General features: G+C 42.9%; 1 protein-coding gene across 1 annotated transcript in view; it reads left to right on the forward strand.

Annotated features, from left to right (window-relative positions):
* The first annotated feature begins 16,365 nt into the window (after positions 1–16,365).
* The window catches only part of LHX4 (LIM homeobox 4), a 51,319-nt gene continuing 44,711 nt past the window's right edge, over positions 16,366–22,973 (forward strand). Inside the window, exon 1 of the mRNA XM_081945983.1 lies at positions 16,366–16,761. The gene's annotated coding sequence lies outside the window, so the exon portion shown is untranslated. The remainder of the gene's footprint in view (positions 16,762–22,973) is intronic.

The following is a 22,973-nucleotide window of genomic DNA, read 5'->3' on the forward strand; positions in this document are numbered from 1 at the left end:
AGTTTTACTATTGGTTCGCTTCTCGCAGTGTGCGTAGTTCAATATAAATTGTTCTTCGTGCATGCGCAGAACAATTTACAGTGAACTGCGCATGCGCAGTCACTAGAAAACAACATGGCAGCGGCATCAGCGGTGGTGAGGGAACCAATTTGGGGGCGTGGCAAGCCTGGGTCTCTGCCGGTTTTTCAACCCAGGCAAAAATATCACTACCGGTTCGGCTGGACTGGGCCGAACCAGGAGCAACCCACCTCTGAATACTACGTATGAGCAGGAAGGTAGATTTTAGTGTCAAAATCTGATATGTAAGACTCCCAAAACATGACCATCCTGGAGAAATAAGAAATGCCCCTTCAATCAAAGCATAACAGATCCTAATAGTATAAGCAGATGTTTAGTTGCTGTTTGTAGCTAGATCATTTAATGAGGCAAAAAACCTAGGAGAAGATTCCGAACTTCAACATCCTAATAATTCAGCCTCTTGCAGCCTGTCTGCTGTATTTAACCACTGTGCCATTAAATTTACCTCTGTCAGGGTAGAAATTCATTTTTTAACCAGCTACACTGGAAATCTGCAAATACGTAGCTATTCTACATTTTCTTGGCATCGGTCTACCATCAAATATTTATTTTCCTCTGGAAAGGGCTGCAGATCCAAGTTTACAATGCCAGGATGCTCTATAACAGTGTTTCTCAGCCTCAGCATCTTTCAGATGTGTGGCTCCCAGAATTCCCCACCAATTGAGTTAAGTTGTTTTTCATTAAGAACCAGGAGCTTGTGCTTAGCCTGTTTCTTGTGACTGTTCCTAGCACTCCCCCCCCCGCTACTCTAATGAGTAGGCCAGGGGTGGGTTCCGGAAGTCGCTACTGCCAGTTCACTCGTGGGTGTGCCCCCCTCCCATGTGTGTTTGATGCGCGCTGTGTGCTCATTTGCAGTGCAATAAAAATTGTTCTGTGCATGCGCAGAAGCAAAAAACAAGATGGCGGCGCTTACAGCGCTGCCCGGAAAACCAGTTTGGGGGCGTGGTGCCTGGGTCGCTGCGGGGTCACCCAGGCCACCAAACCACTACTGGTTCAGCTGAGCCGGTCTGAACCAATAGGAACTCACCACTGGAGTAGTTCCAATTCAGGGGACCCATTTTTTTTTTCTGAACAGAACCTTTTCCTGGGTTGCCTAGGCCATAAGAGAAATAAGCTGTGCTCTTCTCCAAATACAGTTGTTATTTTATACTTCCAGATTATTATCTTGCTTGCATTCTGTAGAACAATCTACTTGCACTTTAAATTCAGATCTTCTCCCTAAAAGTCCCCTGGAATCACTATTTTTGCATTTGTTTTGGAGACTTGGGGACCTGAGTGTTACACTATATTGCCTGTAAATTGTTATAATATAGTATATAATTCTGCCTTCCATCCATTATCTAGCTATGTATCATCTATCTGTCTATCTATCTATCTATCTATCTATCTATCTATCTATCTATCTATCTATCTATCTATCGATCTATCGATCTATCGATCTATCGATCTATCGATCTATCGATCTATCGATCTATCCATCCATCCATCCATCCATCCATCCATCCATCCATCCATCTATCTATCTATCTATCTATCTATCTATCTATCTATCTATCTATCTATCTATCTATCTATCTATCATCTATCTATCTATCACCTTATATCTCTCTATCATTTTATATCTCTCTATCAATCTATCTAACCACCCACCCATCTCTCTCTCATCTATCTATAGTGTCCGTCTGTCCGTCTGTCAGTCTGTCCGTCCGTCCATCCATCCATCCATCCATCCATCTATCTCATTACATTTAAGTGATTAAATGATTAAATTTCCATAGCAATGGAAATCAAAAGCCTAGAGCAGTAGGGCTGAGTTTCTCAGTTAATTCTCTACACTCTTAGGGAGCTTCCCTTTCTTGCTTTCTTTTCCCACAGATCACCTCTCTCTCCCAGTTTGGAATTTCCCCCAAATTGTTCTGGGTCCAAAAGAAAATGTCATTTTTAGACTCCTCATTTGCAATGCTCCTCTATGGAGAGGAGATAATTCCTTTGTACAGCATTTTGTCAACAAAGTCAGTCGTGCCTGAGATGTTAGCTCATCCTGTTGTCTGGATTTCTTCTAGTCTGTGACCTCTAAGGGTGCTTTATTGGATGCCCTTGGGCACATGCCCTTTGGATCTCTCCTGGTTTGCTCAGGAAGTGGATAAAGTGATGACCCTCCTTGGATTTGGGAAACCTTCAATTCCTCATTGCTGAGGGTGGAGTTCCAGACACCTTGAAAGAGACTGTGGTCCACCCCCGCTTTCTGAAAAAACCATCCCTTGACCCAAGTTTGAAATGAAGATTATGTTAGAGCATAGATATTAGGAAGGAAGTTCACCTATACTCCTAGAGGATCCTTTTGGAACCATGGCTCCTGCTGAAACAGCAAATAGAAGGTGTGCCGGAGGGGGGGGGGGTGTATTCCTAGTTTCAGCTGGTGTGTCAATTACAACCTTACCTGAAGCAAGTGGACCTAGATACAGTAACTCTTACCTGTACCCAGTTGGACTACGTAATCATGCATTCTACTTGAGCCTCCCTCAAAAACTACTCGGAAATTACAGTTGGTTAAAAATGCAGCAGCCTCTGGTACTAGTGCATAATACTAGTTGTGTGAACCCTGTATTGCTTGTTGCTTAGTTTGGATGTACAATTTAAAGTGCTTAGCATCTAAAGCCTTCTATGGCTTGAATTCCCAATATCTGCAGAACAGTTTATTGCAAACAGTAGTGGACCAACTTATTAGACCAAATAAGGAGAAACTGTTATTGATCTGCATTTTTTTTGAGGATCATTGGGCTGAAATAGGAAGGCACTACTATTCTGTGGCAATGCCGATTTAATGCAACATCCATCCAGTAAGGATCAGACTAGCCCCCTCTTTGATAATATTTTCAAAGCTACAAAAGACGTCTGTTTCAAAGGGCTCTTTCCTTATTTTATCATGCCACCTCCAACTGCTATTTTTCTTTCCTGTTTTCATTCTTATGTTCGGTTGGTGCTTTTTTAAATTAAAGTTTGTACTTAATAAACCATTGGCTATTTCTATAGTTTTCTCAAAGGTTTATTGTGGATACTTCAATTGTTTTTTATATTCTATGTAATTTGCTGAGAGGGTTTTTTTGTTTTGTTTATTGCAGCAGGATAGAGGTCTGTAAAATAAATACATACATAAACTTCATTACCAAATTGTAGGAGTCTCTCATAACAATTCACTGTCTATTACTGCTTGAGGTTTGAGTAACTTTGAGTAACAACAGTCTTGAATTACACCAAAATGAATGGATCAGAAATTAACCCGAGCATATTAGGATTGCCTAAATACGTGCAACCAGCTATTAAATGAAGTTACCTCATCTCCTAACTTTGACAGGTGTACTACATAATCCCATGTTTCCTACATTTCTGAGTTTAGTGTAATCTTCAGTGATACAGATGAAACAATTGCTTATGCTGATAATACAAAAACAAAAATAGAATGACTTTATTCAGAGGACAACAAGGCAAACAGCTTCTGTTAAAAGGAAAGGTGACCATAAAGTCATATTGTGTGTGTGTGTGTACATTTAAACAACTACGGATTTTCAAATAACTGGATCATGGGAATGCAATGCATGTCTTAGATGCACAGCCCAATATTGATCCATTAATTGCCACCAAGACCTTAGCTGACGGATGTTTCAATTAACTATACTGAACCTACAATAGTAGCTTTGCCAAGTGGTTTTCCAGGGTCAGAAATATGAGCTTCTGTATGTCAAAGCTGACTAAAGGCATCACTCTTTTTCCATCTTCTACTTGCCCATTGACTGCATTCCAATGATCTATCAAGTCAGTTACAGTATCAAGAAAGCAAACACAAATCAATATTTGGTTGGGGCAAATGTCTTCTGGAAAATAGTAATCTTTGCTTCCCCATCTTAATACCCAGATATTACTAATACAGGAAATTGTTTGACGATGGTCATGATAATAGATGTGATACAGCATTCCATGAATAAGAATAAAACTATAGGTTATAAGCTATAGCTGGTATAACAAGCCATGTGATCATTAGGAGACTCTGGGGTATTTAGATAAGACCTGTTTTCTGTGTTTTAGAACCACACTGGCTGAGGAATGCTACATTCATAAACCAAGACTTTCTCCAAATGCTTAGGACAAAAGTGCATCCTATGCTCATAAATGCTGTGTATAAATGCAAATCTTGCTTTTCCTCATGGTGTGCACAAGTCAGGCTCTTCTACGGCTAGCTTGAATGAAGTCTTGATCATTTTACATAGCAATACATAGAGCACGCTGTCGACCTGATCTCTTTCAGAAGCAGTTGGGGCTGCAACTAATTCCCAACTGGGAAAAAAATCTGTGAGTTCTACTTCCAATTAATCTGGAAAGCATCAACTTAGATAAAAAGTTAATTACTGCTACATCAGTATCACGTTCATTTGATTCTAACCAAAATTATATATTACCTATAGCACTTAGAATTATTATTTTTTGCACTTGCATTTTTTGTATTTTCCTATTTCTTTTCAAGCCTTTTAGGCAAGTAATTTTTTTCTTTGTTGTTAATACTCTTTATTGTTAATACAAGCCATCTTCAGCATGGTCCCTTCTAGAGTGTGAGACTATGTCTTCTATTATCCGGAAAATGAATTAGCATGGTGTAATGACTTGAACCTCTGACCAGGGGCAGAACAAACCAGGTTTAAATTCTGATTCATTTCTTTTGTGGTTCACTTGTGAATTCAAGTAAGACAATAAAATCTCTCAATTAATGCATCTTATAAGTGTGTAGGAATAACCTGGAGGAAGAAGAGAACCATATACTTTTCCTTCATTATCTTGGAGGAAATATGAGTTTCATATATAATTAATTTCTCTATTTCCCCGAGAATAGTGATCTAAGTATACTAGTCTTAAAAGCCCTCTCTATTCTCTTATCTCCCCACATCTTCCTCTATTTTTTTAAAACAAAGAGAAGTTTTATTTTTATATAATTTTAGGGGGAGGGGAGGTGTAGAAATCCATAATGAATCTGAGCATGTGTTGACTTGCATGCCAGGAAGGTGAATAATAATTATTTTGCTTGATGCTGTTTGTGGATTTGATGGTGCTGACAACCTGCGATGCAGGATGGTTGCAAGGTTTTTATCTGCATGTTAATATACTGGTCCATCAGTGAAATCTGTCTTTGTGGTCATGACAGCTACATGCCTCTTCACTTGAAATTATGAGGAAATAATTTACTGAAGATCTAAAATTCCTGGGCAGAGTCCAACCAACGATAAGTGTTTTAAAACTTAATTTTAAATTATTGGTTAAATGGGCTCATCTGCATCACCACAATGGTCTTCCAACAAAATGAAAGGGCTTCAATTGCAGATCAAAAATGTTACGGTATGTCAAAGTGAGAATTATCAACCAATAAGGAGTTTAATCCCATGCCTCGATTTTTGCACGAACTGTGATTTCAAAGTAAAGGAACCTAGGGCACAGGTCTTGTCCTCTGAGAAAAAGATAAATCCTGCTGAAGAATGGAATTGTCTTTTAACTTCCCTTTACTTTGTGCTAGCTATTTTACCTTGCCTGATTATCATGTAGTGTATCTGTAATATGTGTAATAGATAATGTGTCTACTCATTATGGGCGCTAATTGAAAGGAGACAAGGCCAGAGTAATTAATCATGCCAAAGTGTGATGAGCAGCCTCTTCTGGGATTGCATATTTTGGGTTCATATGAGTGGACAATAATTAAATTTATTTATTGTGATGCAAGCAGTTGCACACAATTTACAAATTACTCTTGTAGCTGCCCTGGTTAAATCAGGAGAATTGGAAACGCATCCCAGGATGGATCTTGCTTGATGGGCAGACAGTGCCCTTGATTCTACTGAGCTTCCCCACCCCCACCCCAGGGGTATCTGAACCGTGTCTCTGCTGGTGGCCAACTTGCCACTTTCTAGTATGTTTCTGTTGTTGCAATATCTTTTGTCCCGGATGGTGACAGTAACCTTCTTTCAGGTCTTATGCAGAGAGGAGCTAGCTTAAATATTGAGATCTGTTTCACTCAATACTATCAAATTTATAGACGTAAGCACAGCACTTCAAGTATCTGTTTTCAATATAAATTCGGAAAATTTGGAAAATTCTTCTCGAAGCAAGATCTCTCTCTCCCTCTTGGCATCTACCTTAGTAGGCACACAGATGGAATTATGAAGAAGGAAATCAAATATTACATTTTATTGTTTTTTAAGAATCAGATATAGAAATAAACTGCAGTCACTACCGTTGCATTTTTTTAACCAAATGTGTTGAAATTTTATTTGGTAAATTTATTTCACATAGGGTTCCTCTCCTTCCCATCCTCTTACGCTATTCAAATGTTCTGAGGATTTAATTCTTAATTATACTGGGAGATTTTACTCCTGCCTCCATTCTAGAAAACGTTCTCGGTCACTTAACTAATGCCCGAAAAGAATTGAGCAATTTGTAATCGTTGATGTTAACATTTTAACACCATGGAAGTAAATGACCAACCACAAACGTCCCTTTTCCCTGTTTGAAAAGGGAAGATTTGGCCCCCTTGTCAATTTCCTTAAACTCATCAGCTCAATTCCAAGCCAAACAAAACCGAAGTGAAAGCTCAGCATTGTTAAAAGTAGCCAGAATATTGCCCAGAGAAAAATCTAATTTTCCAAGCTTCCAACTGAGCCCTGATTTTCGATTGCGAAAAAAAGAAAAGCTGTGTTTCAGGAGCCGGGCTTCTGTTCGCCAGCAATGTCTTTTCTTGGTTCTTGCTGTTCCCTGCGCCCAGCCCATCACTTCAGCCCTGCCACATTCATTCATCGCCGGTTCTGCAGATTTAATCTCAGCATTGTTTGTGGTTGATCATATCCATCTACCTGGTACTTGCCTCCGTTTCCCTGTTGACTTAAGCCCGGACAGGAGTAGAGCAGTTACACCCAAAGAATTGGGTTAGAAATAAATGTAATGACAAAGAAAGGCTGCGATATAACCCTTCAAACGGCAGGAAATCCTACATAGCGAAAAGAAGCGTGTAAGCCAGGCTTACTCCTCTTCGGAAACACGCATTTACCGCGCAATCCCGGTAACCCTAAAGCCTCGGGATCCGAACGAATGGCGGTCCCTGCAGTTGGACTAAGAATGAAAAGGCTGGGAAGTGGCTGCCTCTTTAAAAGCTCTCTTCTCTCAGCGATGGCCGGGGTTGTTAATTGAAAGCAGAAATGAATTTGTCCTTCCGTTTCTGATCCGCGCATTACCTTCACACACACACCCTTCAGCACACACACAAGCGTGAACGCCGTCACCTGATCCGCTGCGAGTTTGAGAAAGAGAGCGAGAGCAATCGAGAGAGAGAGAGAGGTGAACGAATTTTGCAGCGCGCTTGCTTTCAACTTTCGATCAAGAAGCGAGTGCTCTCCACGTCTCGTCTCAACTTTTCCTTTTCCCGGGGAACCGGAGGCAAGGGCTTTTGGTTTTTGTTTTGCCCCGGAGTTGTCAGTGGGTCAGAAGCCAGAAAAAAAGAGAGTTTTGGGGTTCGTGGGAACTGAGGAGGCAAAACAAAATGCAAGCTTTACCTCAAGGCTTTAGGCTCATAAACCACCCCGGTTTCTTAAAAGCAGACCGGGATAGGCTCAACTTATTTTCTCCACCACAGTCTTGAAATAATGGACCGAGTGAGTCTCTTTACCGAAGAGGGTGTGTGAGGGAGGGAAAGGGAGGGAGGGAGGGAGGAGGAAGGGAGGGAAGTTGGGCCAAGGTCTTAAACAAGAGTTTTGGTCAGGCTTCCTAGTTCAACCCAAATAGTCCCCACCTGGTTTGAGAAAGGGAAAAGGGGTCGAAGCGAAGACTACCTGGTGGGTAGGAGGCGGAGAGCAGTCCATCACCTAAAGCTGCTTCCCCGCGCTCAGGGCCTAGGGGAGCCCCGAAACGCTCAGACTTCGTGCTCGCTGAGAGGGAAGGGGAAATCCCTTTCGCGGAGCCTGGCAGAGACCGCTAAGCGCTTCTTGCAAGTGGTCCTCCTTGGGGATGGGGGAAGAATCGTACACTGTTGGAAAGGAAAACAAGTGTTTATTTTCGTTGCATCAAGCGTCAAAATGCAATGTTACATTGATGTCTGGGGCGGTGTTGAACCTTTCAGGGCAGAAAAATGCCATCTTTTGAAGACATCCTTAAAAACTACAGACGGGGGTGACTGGACGAGCTGGTCTCGTGAAGAAAGGGGTGCTTAAGAGGCCTCCTTCTACGTTGAGCGGGAAGGGCTTGGATTCCCTTGGCTGAGCAGCTCAGAAAGAGAGAAAATCCAGGGAAGAGATTTTGGATGGAAAGGCAACGGTGCAACTCCCCTGGACAGGAATCCACAGTCTCTCCAGGTGCCTCGCCTATGCTGCGAAAAGACTAAAAGAAGAGGGAATCCGACGGGACGGGACGCTGTTCCTGGCAGAGCCTCACACAGCCCAATCGCAAAAAAGAAGACAGGGCTTGCGGGCGGGGTCTTCTCGGCTCAGAGGCATCCCAGAGACTCTCCAAGATCCTTTGGGGTCCATTTTCCCCGCCCAGATTTTTTGAAAGGAGGCGCACCGGGATTGGCTGTGGGGGCGGGGCTTCCCTGCGGAAAGTGACGTCACGCCCTCTCCCTGCAGTGTGAATGAATCAAAGCTGCGTTCTCTGGACCAGCACTCAGCTAGCAGGCGACTTGCTGCAGCATCACTTTCCAACCGGGATAACAGTCAAGCTGGAATAGCAGGAGACTCCAAGGGGATCTGAAACCAACTGGGCCCAACCTTCTGCAAATCGAGAAGGATCGGTCCCGAATAGACTTCATTTTTTAAAATTCTGAGTTTTTTAAAATTTATTATTATTTTTTAAATAATAATCCCCTTGAGTGTTTTTCCCCCCCTTCGCCCAGCGTTTTCGTCTTCTCTGTATATTGAAATAAAATGATGCAAAGCTCAACACTCGCCACGGAAGGTTCTGTGAAGGGGCTTCCAGAAATTCTTGGTGTGCCAATGCAACGTAAGGAATCTTCTTCTTTTTTTCTCCCTACTCTCTCTTTCTCTCTTCCACGTTAATGTAATAATCAAGAAATGTGGCGATTTGGAGAGCTTGAATGGTGCAGGGAGGTTAGCTATTAAAAACAGCTGCGTTGTCCACGTTAGGAACAGGAGTAGAAGATTCTGCCTGGCGCTATGTGTACATTAGCGTGTGTCTCTTAGGGGGCCTTGTGCGAGCGATCTTCCAAGGTTGTGGCCAGGAGGAGGACAGGTTGTTTTGCAGGGTTGTCTTTTTGCCTTATGGATCAATAAATCCTAGCGCTGAAAAAAACAAGATGCCAGATGGCGAGTGGTAGCAACTCACCGCTTACTATATACTCACACAGAAATGAGTCCCGCTGAGTTTCAGGGGTCTCTCTCCCAGATAGGCGGGTGGGGTGGGCAGGGGTCAGGATGTTGGGCAGACACGAGAATGGCCTTACCGTGGAGTAAGGAGGGCTGAACAGCGGCTTGCCAGAAGTCTGCCTCCGTCTTATCGCTTGTGAGCCCATCGATCCCCTTCCATTGCCCTTCAGTTATTTTGCAGTCTTGTTTTGAGTCCCTTTACTGGGCCGGATGTTGCTTGCGTTTGGGGCATCTCCGGGTGGCTGTGGTGGGGTTAGCTTCCTTTAGCGGGGAGGAGAATGAGAAGCAGCCGGCTCTGCATTTTCTGCAGACCCGAGAAAATAAGCGTCTATGCTGTGTCGTGAGAAGGCGTCTCTTTCACCCTGCAAAGGGGGAACTGGTTAATTAAAATTCTCCCCTTGGAGGTTCCGCGGATCCCATGAGGTGAGTCAAGGAAGCGGATCGAAAACCGGTGGCAGAAGCGGGAGCGTTTCCTTGCCTTCAAGGACCCAAGAAATAAGGGGAAAGGGCAGGGGTCTCCCGAGAACATTTTATATGTTCACTTCTCTCCTCCGATGAGTGTACTTTTCTCCAACCGGAGAACTGCTATGAATTGGGCCTTCGTGAGCAACAAGCTTCTGCTGGCCTCGGTTCCACTTCCTTGTGTCCCGGCGGATTTGCTCATCGATCCGCCCTGACGCTGTGTTGAGTCAGAAGCAAGTCCCTCTGATTTAAAGGGAGCGGACCTTTAGGGAGAGCCCCGCTCAGGCAGTGCTCGCCTTCCCCGAGGTACCTTCTTAGAGGTGCCTTCTAAGTCAGAGAGGTCGCTTCCTGGGAAAAGGGGAACTCGGGAAACTTCCTCCTAGAGAAAGAGTCACTATTTGGCCTCTGTAAAAAGTAGGCGCTTTGCGAGGACCGATTAAGCAAGCCAGGAACGCATAGATGGTGCGGATGGGAGCTTTCCGTTTTCTAAGCAGAAGGGAAGGCGAAGGGCTCGGTCCCGGGCTGGGACGGGGTCTCCTCCTCCTTAAAGACTGTCCCTCTGGAGAAGGGAGGGTTTCCACCGCGGGCTGCCAGGCCCCGCTAGTTTGTCTCAATGCCACTGCAGAACGTCGGACGGAGGGCCTGGCGGCTGCGCTTTAACCGGAAGGAGGGAGCGCATTAGGGAAGCTGAGTCTTCCCAGACAGGTCCCGGTGGAGCCAAAGCGAAGGGTTTTTAGGTTCACTTCAGGTCAAGGGAAGCCTTAGGAGGGGAAGGTTTGGCGGAGCATATCGGTAGGTACAATTATCCTCGCGAGGTACCTGGGCATCAGCACCCCTCCTCCCTTTCTGCATAGCTTCGAGGGAGCGAACCACCACCACCACCCAGCCTGAAGGTCAAAGGGGCTGAGAGTCTCCTGGGTAGCAACAGTGGCGCTGGGACTTGGCCAGGACAGATCAATCGCTCCCTTCCCCTCTTGTGCTGCTTGGGGCTCAGTCTGGCGCTCTGAGAGCGCAGGATGGCCGGAGCAGCGCTGCGGTCCCGCAAAGTTGGCCAGGTCCTGCCTAGCAGTGGTGCGAACGGGTCGGGACCGGGTGTCATTGTTTGTCGAGCTGCCCTGCCGCAGAGTCCGGTTTCCGACACTCCATCCTTGGCTGCTGTCATCGACTTCCCGGCCTCTTCGGGTTCTTCTCTCGTTCACAGCTTCGGACGGCCTTCGTTGCACTGGACTGAGCGCTTCTCACCGGGCAGTGGAGGCTCCTTCGCCAGGGCAAGCTGGATGCTTCCCGTAGGCGTCCTTCTTCCGGAGGAGAGCACTCCGCAAGAGGTGGCTTCTTTTCGCTTCCAGTCCACAGGAGACAAGGGTCGCCTCCGTTGTCTGGAGTGTCAAAAGGGATTTGGGGAGTTGTCTCAAGAAGCAGGCAGCTTCGCTGGCCCCAGGAAGAGGGAGGTGGATTTGGGATGGGGATCTCAGGACCTGCCTTCATAAGCAAGGCAGCCCCGTCCCTGCTAACCTTGTCCCCGCTGAGCAGCTTTTTGCCACCGCCCCTCCATTTGCTCCCAGGCCAGCTTGAGGGCAATTGTTGCTGATTTCAGAAGTTGCAGTGTGGAAACAGCAGGAGGGAGACTTTCTAGTGGATCAGGCTGCCCGGTAAGGAACCTGGCCGGGTTCTCGGCCTCGTCACCGGCCTCAGCCCCAACCATTGGCCGAAAAGCGCTGGAGGGCAGGTGAATTGGCCTGAAAACAACCTTTCTCAGGTTTGGGCAGCAATACCTTGGCGCCTCACCTAAGCTAGAACCCGACTTGGGTTGAGTTGGCTTCGTACCTGGAGTGAAGTCAGCCATTTTGAACCAAGGCGTTGCACCTTGTCTGAACCCAGTGGTGATGGCTGGTCAAGCAACCAGAGTTGAAATTTCATGAATTTGAGGGCGATTTATGTCCTGACGTTTGCCCACAAAACGGGAGGGTCATCCCCAATCCACCGCAAGTCTAGATTTTACTGGATTTTACTGGAAATAGACTTCGGAGGGTTGATTTCACCGCATTGTCTTGATGCGGCCAACCTCTTAGAGGGCAAAATGGGAAGTTGTGAAACACGCGAACTGTGAAACCTGGGTCTGGCATGATTTGAGATGTGGTAGACCCGAAATTGGCAGGAAAGACAATGTTTGTTGTATACGTGGAACCGGCTTCGTTTCTTCATATCTTACCTCCTCCTGCTTTAATTTCTTTCCCGCACCTGGCGTTTATTCCAATCAAGAATCCTTTCCTGATTCCCCCCATTAGTGGAAAACCGTCCTTATCTTCTTAAAAATGCCACTGCAAGACAAGCCCTTTTATTTTCTTGAAAACCGGTTCCCACTAAATTAGGGAAGAGGAACCCACTGAAAGCAGAAAGGCAACTGGGGAACTCGCTGAAAACCAGGTGCCCCAAATTTATAGCCTGGGTCACTGCTCGAGTTTGTCTAATGGAGAGTCAATTGGTTCCATTCAATTAGGCCTAGAATATAACTCAGAAAGTCCGTTAAATTCCAATTATCTAACCGCTGATGTGTGTGCCTTCTCACTTTTTCACCTGCTTTGCTTTCCACGCCAAGAGCCCTTTATATCAATCGGCATTTTTCTCTCCTCAGTTAACAGTGGGGTGCACATCTCTTCCTCTCCATAGATATGCTCATATGCATGCACACTCTTTTTGTACCTTTGTACACACAATCCAATGTCAAGTTCAATGCGCCTAAGCATACTAATACCGTATCAGCACGAGATCTGTAGGTAACTGGTGTAATGTACTTTGCATACCTTCCACACCTTCACAGCTTTCCCTTTTCTTTTCTGATTACAAATGTGAGAACTGCCAGCAGGAGTCATCGAAGGATTGACGTTTTACCTCTGTTTTGTTAGTTTGATGGGCTATTTTAGTAGCAGTTTTTCTGCGCTCCCTTTCTCCAGGGTCTGCACCTTCATAGTTTTTCACACACTATTTCTCTCCTTTCAAAGCTGCCCTGCCCAATATAGCCGTCTTGGTTCCCGTCACTCCTGGCCTTTCCCAGTTCTTTCTCATGCAGGAGCTGTGGGACGCTCTGAAGGGGCCCTTTCATTAGTGGCTCCTCACTTGGAAGCACAGTCAGATCCTTTCCTTATTATCCCTTCCTCCGAAAAGGTAATTCTGGAGAGAAAGCCCCGCTTGGGTGCGTCAGGCCTCCAAAGGACGGTGGATTGTGGACTCAGGTCGGCTTTTCCCAATATGGTGCTCCCAGTTTAAGAAAGGTTGGCTTGGCTTTCCAAAACATTTGGGAAACACATGGGTGAGGCGGGGTGAGGTATGGGATGTCCTTGGATTTGTTTTGAGCTCCCGAGCATTGCTGGAATAAGATCCCCAGAATATCTCCTTGCTTCGCGGAGAGGGAGTTGAGCATGGGAGTCAGTTTCCTTTCACTTTTTCTAATAACAGGAAGTCATCCTGGTTCAAAAGCCCGAGATTTGTGGTCACAAATCAAGCCTTTCTCTTTCTATCTTTCTTCATCATCTATCTCTTTCTTTCCTTCCCTTTTCGACCTATCTCCAAGGCAAAAGAGGCTGAATATGAAGCAGAGGGAAGGGAAGGGACTTCGTGAAGGTCCAGCCTTTTTCCCAGGTCGGAGCCCCCTCGGGGCAAGAGGCGCTGCAGTAGAGAAGTTTTCTTCGAAGGCAATTCTTCCCTTAGCACAGCTGACCTCTGCTTTAATCCGCTGTAATTGCTGGAAGCCTAATTGGGACCTGGAAAATTTGTGGAAAATCAGCAAATTTTCCTTAACTGTATGTGAGCCAAGAGTATATCCCTCTCCCCGGGGTAGGGAATAAAATCGATTTTCCGGCTTTCCCTCCCCCGCCGCTTTCCCGGGATTTTCTGTCCTGCACATGGTTTAGAAATGGAGCAAAGACTCCGTTTGCCATCATCCAACCAGGCGCAGCAATCAGCTGCGCTCCGTTTATTTTGTATTAGCGAAATGCGAGGAGGGGCTAAGAGTAAGCCGTGGTTAATAAGAAGCTGGCGATGCGTAATTTGCTTGATTTTTTTCAGTCACATTGTTCTCCAACCGATTCGATGCAAATATGCCTTAATTCCAGCAAAATGCCAAGCTTGCCCTCCGTGGAGAAAACAGGGCAAGCAGGTGGGATGACCCTGGGTTTTGCTGTAGATAAACTGCTTGGGGGAGGGGAGGGGAGGGGTGGGGAGGGAAGAAAGTCTGAGAAAATCCACCTTTCGCAGTAGAACATATTCATTTAAGGCGCTAAACTACGATGTCATTTGCTTGCTTGTAGACTCAGATACGAGAATCTGAACATTGTTCTATCCAAGAAACCCAGTTTGAGCGAAGTCTGATTGAGCGAGATATGAAAATGCGTCTATCCATTGGCTTTAATTCTAATTACACACGGGAAGCACACTTGTGTACATATTTCTATTGTTCTCTCGGATGTAAAGCTCATTTCTTCTCCACCTTGGTGGGTAGGGTATAAGTAGACTAACCGCTTTGCAGTTTGAAGACAGATTCAAACATTCTCTCCTGCAACCGTCGAGTCTAGTTCCTCGAAATAGACTTCGGTGTGAAACCCGGATTTCAGCTTAAATATCCCCTTCTTCCGATTTGATAGGAGGGAGAATTTCAATCTTTCGAGACAGATTAGACTCGAGGCAAAGGCTGTTCCCGGTTCATCACAGCTGGGATTTGCCTCTGTCTTTTAGGAATAGTTTTCCGAGTTCCAAAAAGATTGGGATTAACCGAAATAGCTGCCGTGCTCTTCTCTGCTTTCCTGTCCAATCTTGATTCGGTTTTAGCGAGTTTCGATTGTATGAGTTGCCCAATTTATTTAACCGACAGTTCCTTTACATCTGCTAGTTAGGGCAGTCAATAGATAAACTTAGTTTAGAGTTACAAAAATCAAGCATCAGAAGCAAAAGATTAAACAAAGAGTGAAGGAAGTAATAATGAAAAGAAAGGCAGATAGAGAGGCAGCAATCAGCGTGGCAAATACCATTTTTTAAAAATGGCATGCAACGGCAGACTACATACACTCTAACATGCACTTTTCCAAGTTTTTATTGCGCCGCCATGCAAGCAGATCGGGCCATTTATGCAGACAGGATGTGCCTGTAAGTGCAGGTCCTACGTTAAGCGCGGGAAAGATCACACTGGGGGGGGGGGGGGACTTGCGGCCCGTCACATCCCGGAGGCTTTGCGTGCTCTGGTGGTTGGCGTTTTTAGGAAAAATCGGATCTTATCGCCAGGGTGGGGCTTCTTTGGGGTTGCTTGTAATCGTTTTCTCCTTCTTGTAGAGTCTGCAATACTTGGTGTAAAATCGCAATTCCAGTTAAGAGTCTGGGAGAACAGCCTGAAATAGCATTTCTAACCTTAAGCGAAATACTGATCTGGCACATTGCCGCAATGTACCTTTCCTCCCTCAAATTAGTGTGTTTTAATTTCATTTGGGACCTTTACCGACCCAGAAAGAATAGCGGAAGGAGGGGGAAGTTATCTTCAAAATAAAGAAACATGGAAATAAATTGCTGGCACATTTTTAAAGATATGCTAACCTTCATCTTTCTCACCTTTTGTTTGGGAGAAGCTACAGAAAGAAAAAAGATAATCACTCGAATTGAATTATCGAGACCAAAACAAATAAAAAAAACAACCCTTGCATTTTCAAAACTATAGTTTGGAAGCATAAACATTACTATTAAAAACACATTCTTTTTGAAAGTCATATTTGCGGGGGAAGGAGGAATAGATATATGGAATTCAATTATTGCTCGGTGTGTCAAAGAGGTTGTGAGGCCTCTCCCAAAAACAACGAAACAGCCTTTCATCTCCCCAAGAATCTCGACCATTTGGGATCTTTGCTTGCGCCCAGACGAGTCCCTGTCCTCTGCAGGTGATGCTGACCCGGACGGGTGTTGGAAGGAAGGCAACGGTCTCGGAGGCTCGACCCGTAACCAGGGATCGTTCCTTCTTTAAGGCCTTTAGCTGGCGAACTTAATTCTCTCTTGCAGACGAAGGACTCTCGCCAATTCATTTTGTTCAATTTCTGTTTTGGCCCCGGTAGAAAAAGCGCGGAGGCCTCGCTCCCTCCTTCCCAGCCTAGCCTTCTCTGGGACAGAACAGCGGCGGGCGACCTCCAGGAGGCGAGTAGACCAATTCACTTCTAAGGGTCAGGATGGCGAAGGTTTCCTCGGGAGGTTCGAGCGGCTCACGAACCTTCTTGAGCTGCTGATCGCTTATAGGGGAGGCCCTAGGAGAGAAAGCCCGTGGAACCCCGTGGAAGGAGAGCAACTTTGAAGGGAAGCGCAACCGAGAAGCCGCCCTGTTTCTTCAACAGCGGGCCGGAGGGGACGGCAAACCCTTCGTTTCGCCCGATGGGAGGCCAGTCAAGAAGCCGCCGAAACCTCCCTGCTGCTTTTCTGCTGCTGTGGAGGCTGGCTGTGGCAGGCCTGTTTTCCCCTAGTGGGATTCGTAATGAAACTGGGCTCGCCTAAGGAAAATCCGGAGAGGAAAGGAGCCGCCGTGGGATGTGGAAACCCTGTTCGCCTTCACTTCTGACAGGCGGGGCAGGCATGGAATTCCGTAAAATGCAAATGAATTCAAATATATTTGCGCTTCGCGACCGAGAGAAAGAGAGAGGGAGAGAGAGAGAGAGAGATGGAAAGGGAAGAGGCAGCCCGCCACCCTCCTCCGCCTCCGGGGAAACTATTCCGCGTCTCTCGGAGGAGAGGCCGGCCTTCCCTTCTAGCGAGTCCCGCGAGGCTGAAGGAAGCGTTCAACTCTGTTAGAGGCCGGGTAGGTGGCTATTGGGGCAAGCGTTAAGAGCGCGTGAAAGACGGAGAAGCCTTTTACCTCACGGGGAAAAAGAGCGCTAAACTCGCTGTGCTGAGAGGGGCAGGGGGCGGGTCTCGAAACGAGGTAATTCCGCCCCCCGTTTCAGAAGCGCCCCAAAAATTCGAAGGGAACAACGACGAGGCCTTCGGTGCTCTCCCTCCCCCTCTCCTGCTTTGGTCTCCGAGGTGTTTTGGGCCCAGTGCGGCCTAAGAGGACCGTGATCCTTCGCTTTCCTAGATGAGAGAGCCGCACTTTCTTCTCTCCTCTAAGGTTTAATGGGTTTAATGGCCGGGTTCTCTTGCAGGCCTCGAATGAGCACTCTTCCTGAATTTAGCTATCTTTACCTTTCCTTTTGACTTGTGGTTTTTTAAAACAAGCTTGTTTTTTATCTGAAGTTTTAGTCTCTTTTGGAGAAGAGAACCAGCCAAAACAGACTATGAAACAGATGAGATGATGAAATGATAATAATAATAATTACTGCCTCCCAATCCCCTCTTCTCCTTCTATTGCAACAAAGTCTGTCCTGAAATTCAACAAATAATCTACTGCAGAGCCTAAGGGTAGCCAACAAATCAAGAAGAGATTACTCTAGAGTTGGTTTTTTTTTTGGTTCTCTAGACCAAAGTCTAGAAGGACAAATCAAAATATAAATCTTGCCCTCTGGTAACACTAGAGGCATCAAACCCAAAATGATTTGAAAAGCATGCAGCTTCTGTCCTAGAGAAGTCATGCTGAACTCTAATGAAAGAGATCACACACTGATTGTATATCAACAATTTGTGATGAGTTATAAGTTGATCTATGGTATCAGAATCTTAACACACAGCTTACTCCTTATATAAGTGTCTAAATACTTTCTGAATACTGGACAATGAATTTGCTTCATTTCCATTTTATATATCTTTAAGAATAACATAATTAATTTGGGTCTATTGGGGATCAGGTTCTTAAGCTTAGCTTACTGGGTTTTGAATTGGAGGCATGATTCAGTGGTGCAGTTTGTAGATCAATTTAAGATTAACTTCATGCATTTATTCTCATTTAGCAAAATAGTATCTTGGAAAAAAGAATTGTGTTGTATTGGAACAAATATTATTTTATTGTAGGAAAGGAACTTTTAAAAACAAAATGAGCAGATGAAACCATTTATATCTCAGTTATCTAATTTAGGACAATAATATTTAAAAAAATCAGAAGGAAGAACACTGAAGAGATCAGTACTTAACTCACTTGTAATTAGGTATTTTTGATAAAGTCAGTGTAAATTTACACCATATCAAATGGATCCTGTGGTTTTTCCTGTAGTACTTTTCTCCTTTAAATTAATTAACATTTGTTTGGGTTTTACAGCCTCTGTGGAAAATTCTCAGTCTTTTCCCTCCAACCCCCTCTAATTAATCTGAGGCTGAGTCTGTTGGGAGGTTTCCTAGGCGGACAATATTTGAAGCCCATAAAAGCTTCAAATATGCTTTGATGGTTTTCCTGGACCTATCCTTCAAATCAAATGATGGAGACTGGCATAAATGTTTTCCTGAGCTTGTTTATAATCTCTAGTGAATGTTGTCTGATCAGTTCTGCTTTTCTCCACAATTCTGGCTAGAAAGTTTAAAAAAAGGACAAGGAACAGATTTCAATATGGGTTGATATGCCTGAGGGGAAAAATATCACAAAGTTAAGAAACTACTCTTGGACTCAAGAAAAGTCCTCCTAAAAATGGTATAGAAATACAATTATTATTGCCTGTGCTATTGTTAATATAATGAAAACATAATAAACACATTTCTTTGCTTAAAGATGGTGACTACTTTTATATCTCATAATATTTAACACATGACATATTCCTGACAAATAATCTTACAAATGACTTGATATATACTACTGGTCCCTTTAATTACTACACAAACTGAATCTCATTAGCATTGATAGAAAAGACTTATTAATTACCTGAGGGTAGTTATTATTAACTACGTTGTATTTTATTTACATTTAAATTTAATCAAAATGAGGTTTTGACCTAGATTTAGCTGCTCTTTTGTGCTGCCCCAGACACTTGTTGGCAAATATCCCTTGTCTTTAAGTCAATGGCCAGGTGCAACTAAGTCTGAAAAAAGATTAGATTCCCTATTTTTTTTCCTTTCAAAGCATAAATACATGCAAAATGAGACAGGTGACAATCCACAATGAAAACACTCATCATCTATTATTTGTTACTGATATGGTGCAATTAATTCTGAAACAACCCAATATTTACTTACCTAGTGACAAACTTTTTGTGTTTATGTCTAAGTAGGATTGCACTGTATATGCATTGATTGGATACAATAATCATGTGTTTTTAAAAATATTTTGAATACATTATATTTTTATGTTCTGATATATTGCGGTGTTTGAATCTGCAATTAGTTTGCAATGACATCTTACAAAAATATGAAATTTGTGAAATGATTCTTTCAACTGAAGGTTGGATGAGGTGTGGGGTACTTAATTGTGGATAAACTCACATTTTATATATATATAATTTATAATGGTTACGTTTGTCACACTTGAGCATATTGCAATGTATATTATTTCACAGACTTTTCCTCAGAGTTTATTAAACTGTAACTGTTTTGTTTGTATCCTTGGCTAATCTAATTATTTGAAATGTCACTTGTTATCTCTATCATATACCCTGAAATCTTATATTTATATGTCCTTCTTACTTTATAGGGACTTGTCTGAACATTTTGTCTTATTTAGATAAAAATGCATTTGAAGAACTCTTTCACAGGGAGACTGGGAGGGAAAGAGTTTTAAAACAGCAAAACATACAGATACGTTAAAAGCCAGCTGAATAGTCAGCTATGTCCAAAAAATTTTTATTTTCCATTCATGTTTACTCATGAACTTTCCTTGACTGTGATCCCTCATTAACCTACATTTTCATTTAGAGTAAAAATATTTCAGAGTTGATTATTTTGGGGGGTTATCATTAATAATATTAATAGAGGATTTATTTACATATCACTTTCCTCCCAAATAGAATTCTGTACTTGTACATTCTGTTGCCAATAGTATTTCATCTCTTTAAATTCTCTATAGCCTGTTTTGGTTCAATTTCTCTAGAATTCATCACTTCTGTATAAAGGCAGAGGGCATGATAAGGGCAGGAAGGGATATTTGCCCAAGCATGGCGTTGAACCACCAGTTCTAAAAACTGGAACCTTTTTCCCGGCACATTTTTCATTTGTTCAAGCATAATTTATGCCCCATTGTAACAGAGCCAAAGGCCATGTCACAGCTTTTCTCCTAGACATCCTTCTCATCTCATTGTCTTCTACTTCCCACCTCACTGTGTTTTCATACCCTCAATATAAGATCTTCTTGGTTCTACTGTTCTTAAAGTATAATAGACTTTAACATATGCAGAGGGTTTCTACTGGTAGAAAAAAAGTGCAATCCGTATATTGGTAGACTGTGCCCAGGTGATGTGGTAAGCAGTTTCTTGGAACTGCATGAAATCTCAAGATTATTAAATAAGTAGCCCAATACTTTGCACACTCCCCTAAATCCTATTGATTCTGCATGCTCATCACCTTAGTAGGGGGAATTTAAGTATCTGCGTAAGGAGAGAAATAAAGGGGGAAAAAGTAGTTGAATCTCTGTACCGCATTTGGTTTCTTGCTGAAGCAAAAAGCAAAGAGAGACTCTCTGGTCTGTTTGGGGAAAGGCAGGGAAATCCAGTGTGCTAAATCTATTCAGCATTTTAAGTTATCTATAGTTCCTTCAGAGGCAAGTCAATGCCACAAGTAGGAAGGCTGCCTATATATTATGGTATTAATATTATGCAAACAAACAAGCCTCCTTTGAAATCAATATTAAGTTGTTCATGATCACTATAAAAAGAAGGTTACTGTGTGGGGACTGTGGTAAGATACAGTGTCTTGGTTTAGAAAAGGTCATTTGTTGAATATGTTTTCAAGTTATAGTAATGAAACAGCAAGAAATAGCTTAGCTTGACATTCTGGAACTTTTCTGAAACTTGTCAAGAGGACTCTGACACTTTTTCTTACAGAAATAAGAATATATGGAGATTGTATTGTGGGTGACAGCCAATGCTGTTCCACGGTTCTAGAATCTAGATGAAAGCCCTGGGATGACTGACAGATAACCAGGGCAAAGGAAAAGCCCTTTAAAATAATTTGAACCTTAAATTTGGTAGTAGTAGTGCTTAATCATTTCAATATATTACATTTCAACTTAAGGTTTTCTTGTTGTGTGTTTATATAAGACATACAAGTCCCCTTGAGCCTCTCCTGGACAATCTGCCCCAGATTTTCCCCTGTGCAGTGTGTCTAGATTCTAGAATGTGCAATAGATTTACTGATTATTCTTTTTGTCCTGTTAAATTATTGACTACAATCATGGTTTCAGTGGCCATCAACATTAAGATTGTGCATGGTTGGCAGAGAGAAGAATCACTATTCCCATTGTGAATCCACCTCAGATTAAAATAAGTGTGCTATATCGTTGAAAGGAAGGACTTTCTAGACCAACATTTGGCTGAGTTGTGGATTAGAGGTCTTTATGTGCCCATATTTTAAGATGGAGATTGCTTTGGCTTGCTGCTTATTCTTGCATTTAGCAATTAATCACGGAATTCTGTCTCTCATTGTTAATAAGTGTTCATTTAGCTAACCTCCTCTTCTAGGGCACAGAGGGATTCCCCACCCCACCCAATATCTTTGCAATGCCAGCTATTACTTTTCCCAAGTGTAATAGAGCTGCTATTTAAATCCTCAGCTTCATGCATCGAAACCTAAAGTACGGTATGTTAAAAGTACCACATTTAAGTAAGGAAAGTAATTCTCAGGAAGTATTTGATATTTTTAGGAGAGGATCAGTCACAATCAATCTGCTTTAACCCAACAGTCTTTTAATTGCTTCTATACTTTGATCTTCCAGACAGAGGTGACACATTTTTGTTTGAATTATGGACCTCTGCATAATGGAACACTTACAGAAGCATAACTGGACTGACTTGGATGAAACTAGGATAATAAATTAAGAGTATCATTGCCCTATAACCTATCTTTGTTTCATGTATGAATCCTAAAACTGAATTTAGCCAGGATACTCTATCAGTGACAATATGAATTGTGTTGCTATTGTTATTAGTGTGTTTTCTTTACATAAGCAAAATGCTATTGAAGGATGCTGGGACTTTATACAAGTCAGCGATTATGATTAATTAGCCAGATGAAATTTGAAAATATATTCTTGTCATCTATATTGGAAATGGGCAGAAATGGATTGCAGGAAGCACAGCATGCCCAGGCAACATTGCTTTTCTGTTACTATACTCCAGCTTTAAGGGTTGCTAATAACTTTTAAAATATGGCATTGTCTCAGAGTTTCATTGGTCACCTGGATATACTTCCCAGAAGCTCTCTCAGTTCTGCAGAAGAAGCAGACTCCAGGATGCAATTATTGCAGTCAAAGTTTTATTGGGGTTTTTCCCACTGTCTATAAGTCTTGCCAAAGGAAACATCATTTCAGGCATTTCTAGGTTTTAGATCACACTATGACTTCTCCTCCTCTTTCTTTCCTTTTGCAGTACTAATATGGTTTTTATTTTATAGTTTGCCATTTTATTGGCCTTCTATAAATCCTATCATCAATCAGAGTGACACATCATCTTAAATAGCAAAAGCTTAGTATTATGCAGCACTCATGGATTGTCTATTCCTGACAAGTTCCTCTTCATTCTGATCTGTTGGAAAACAAAACCTTCAGCCTCCATAGCATTCTGTATTATAAACAAATTTGTCCTCAGATATGGTTAGGGAGGGATATTTGACCTTACTTTTTTACTCATGACATGCTTATCAGAATTGAGAAAACCTACTCCATCAAGGCCACGTTGCTGGGAAAATTGGCATTCAAGATTTGTCTGGCTTTCTGTTTTACTGTGACTTGAAACTTATGTCTTGAAAGAACAAGGAAAAGGGAGGTAAAAAAAACTAGGGAAAGCATATTTGAAGAACCAATGGGATAAAATAAATGCTTTTTTTCCAAGAAGGTGTTTATATTTCCCTTATTTGATTTATTCTGGTATTAAATATTCTGTAATATAATACTTCACATAATTTTATTTTACATTATAAAAAGGCAAAATAAAAGAATATATGTGT

The sequence above is a fragment of the Natrix helvetica genome (assembly GCF_964273705.1).
Source record: "Natrix helvetica genome assembly, chromosome: 3".
Lineage (NCBI taxonomy): Eukaryota > Metazoa > Chordata > Lepidosauria > Squamata > Natricidae > Natrix > Natrix helvetica.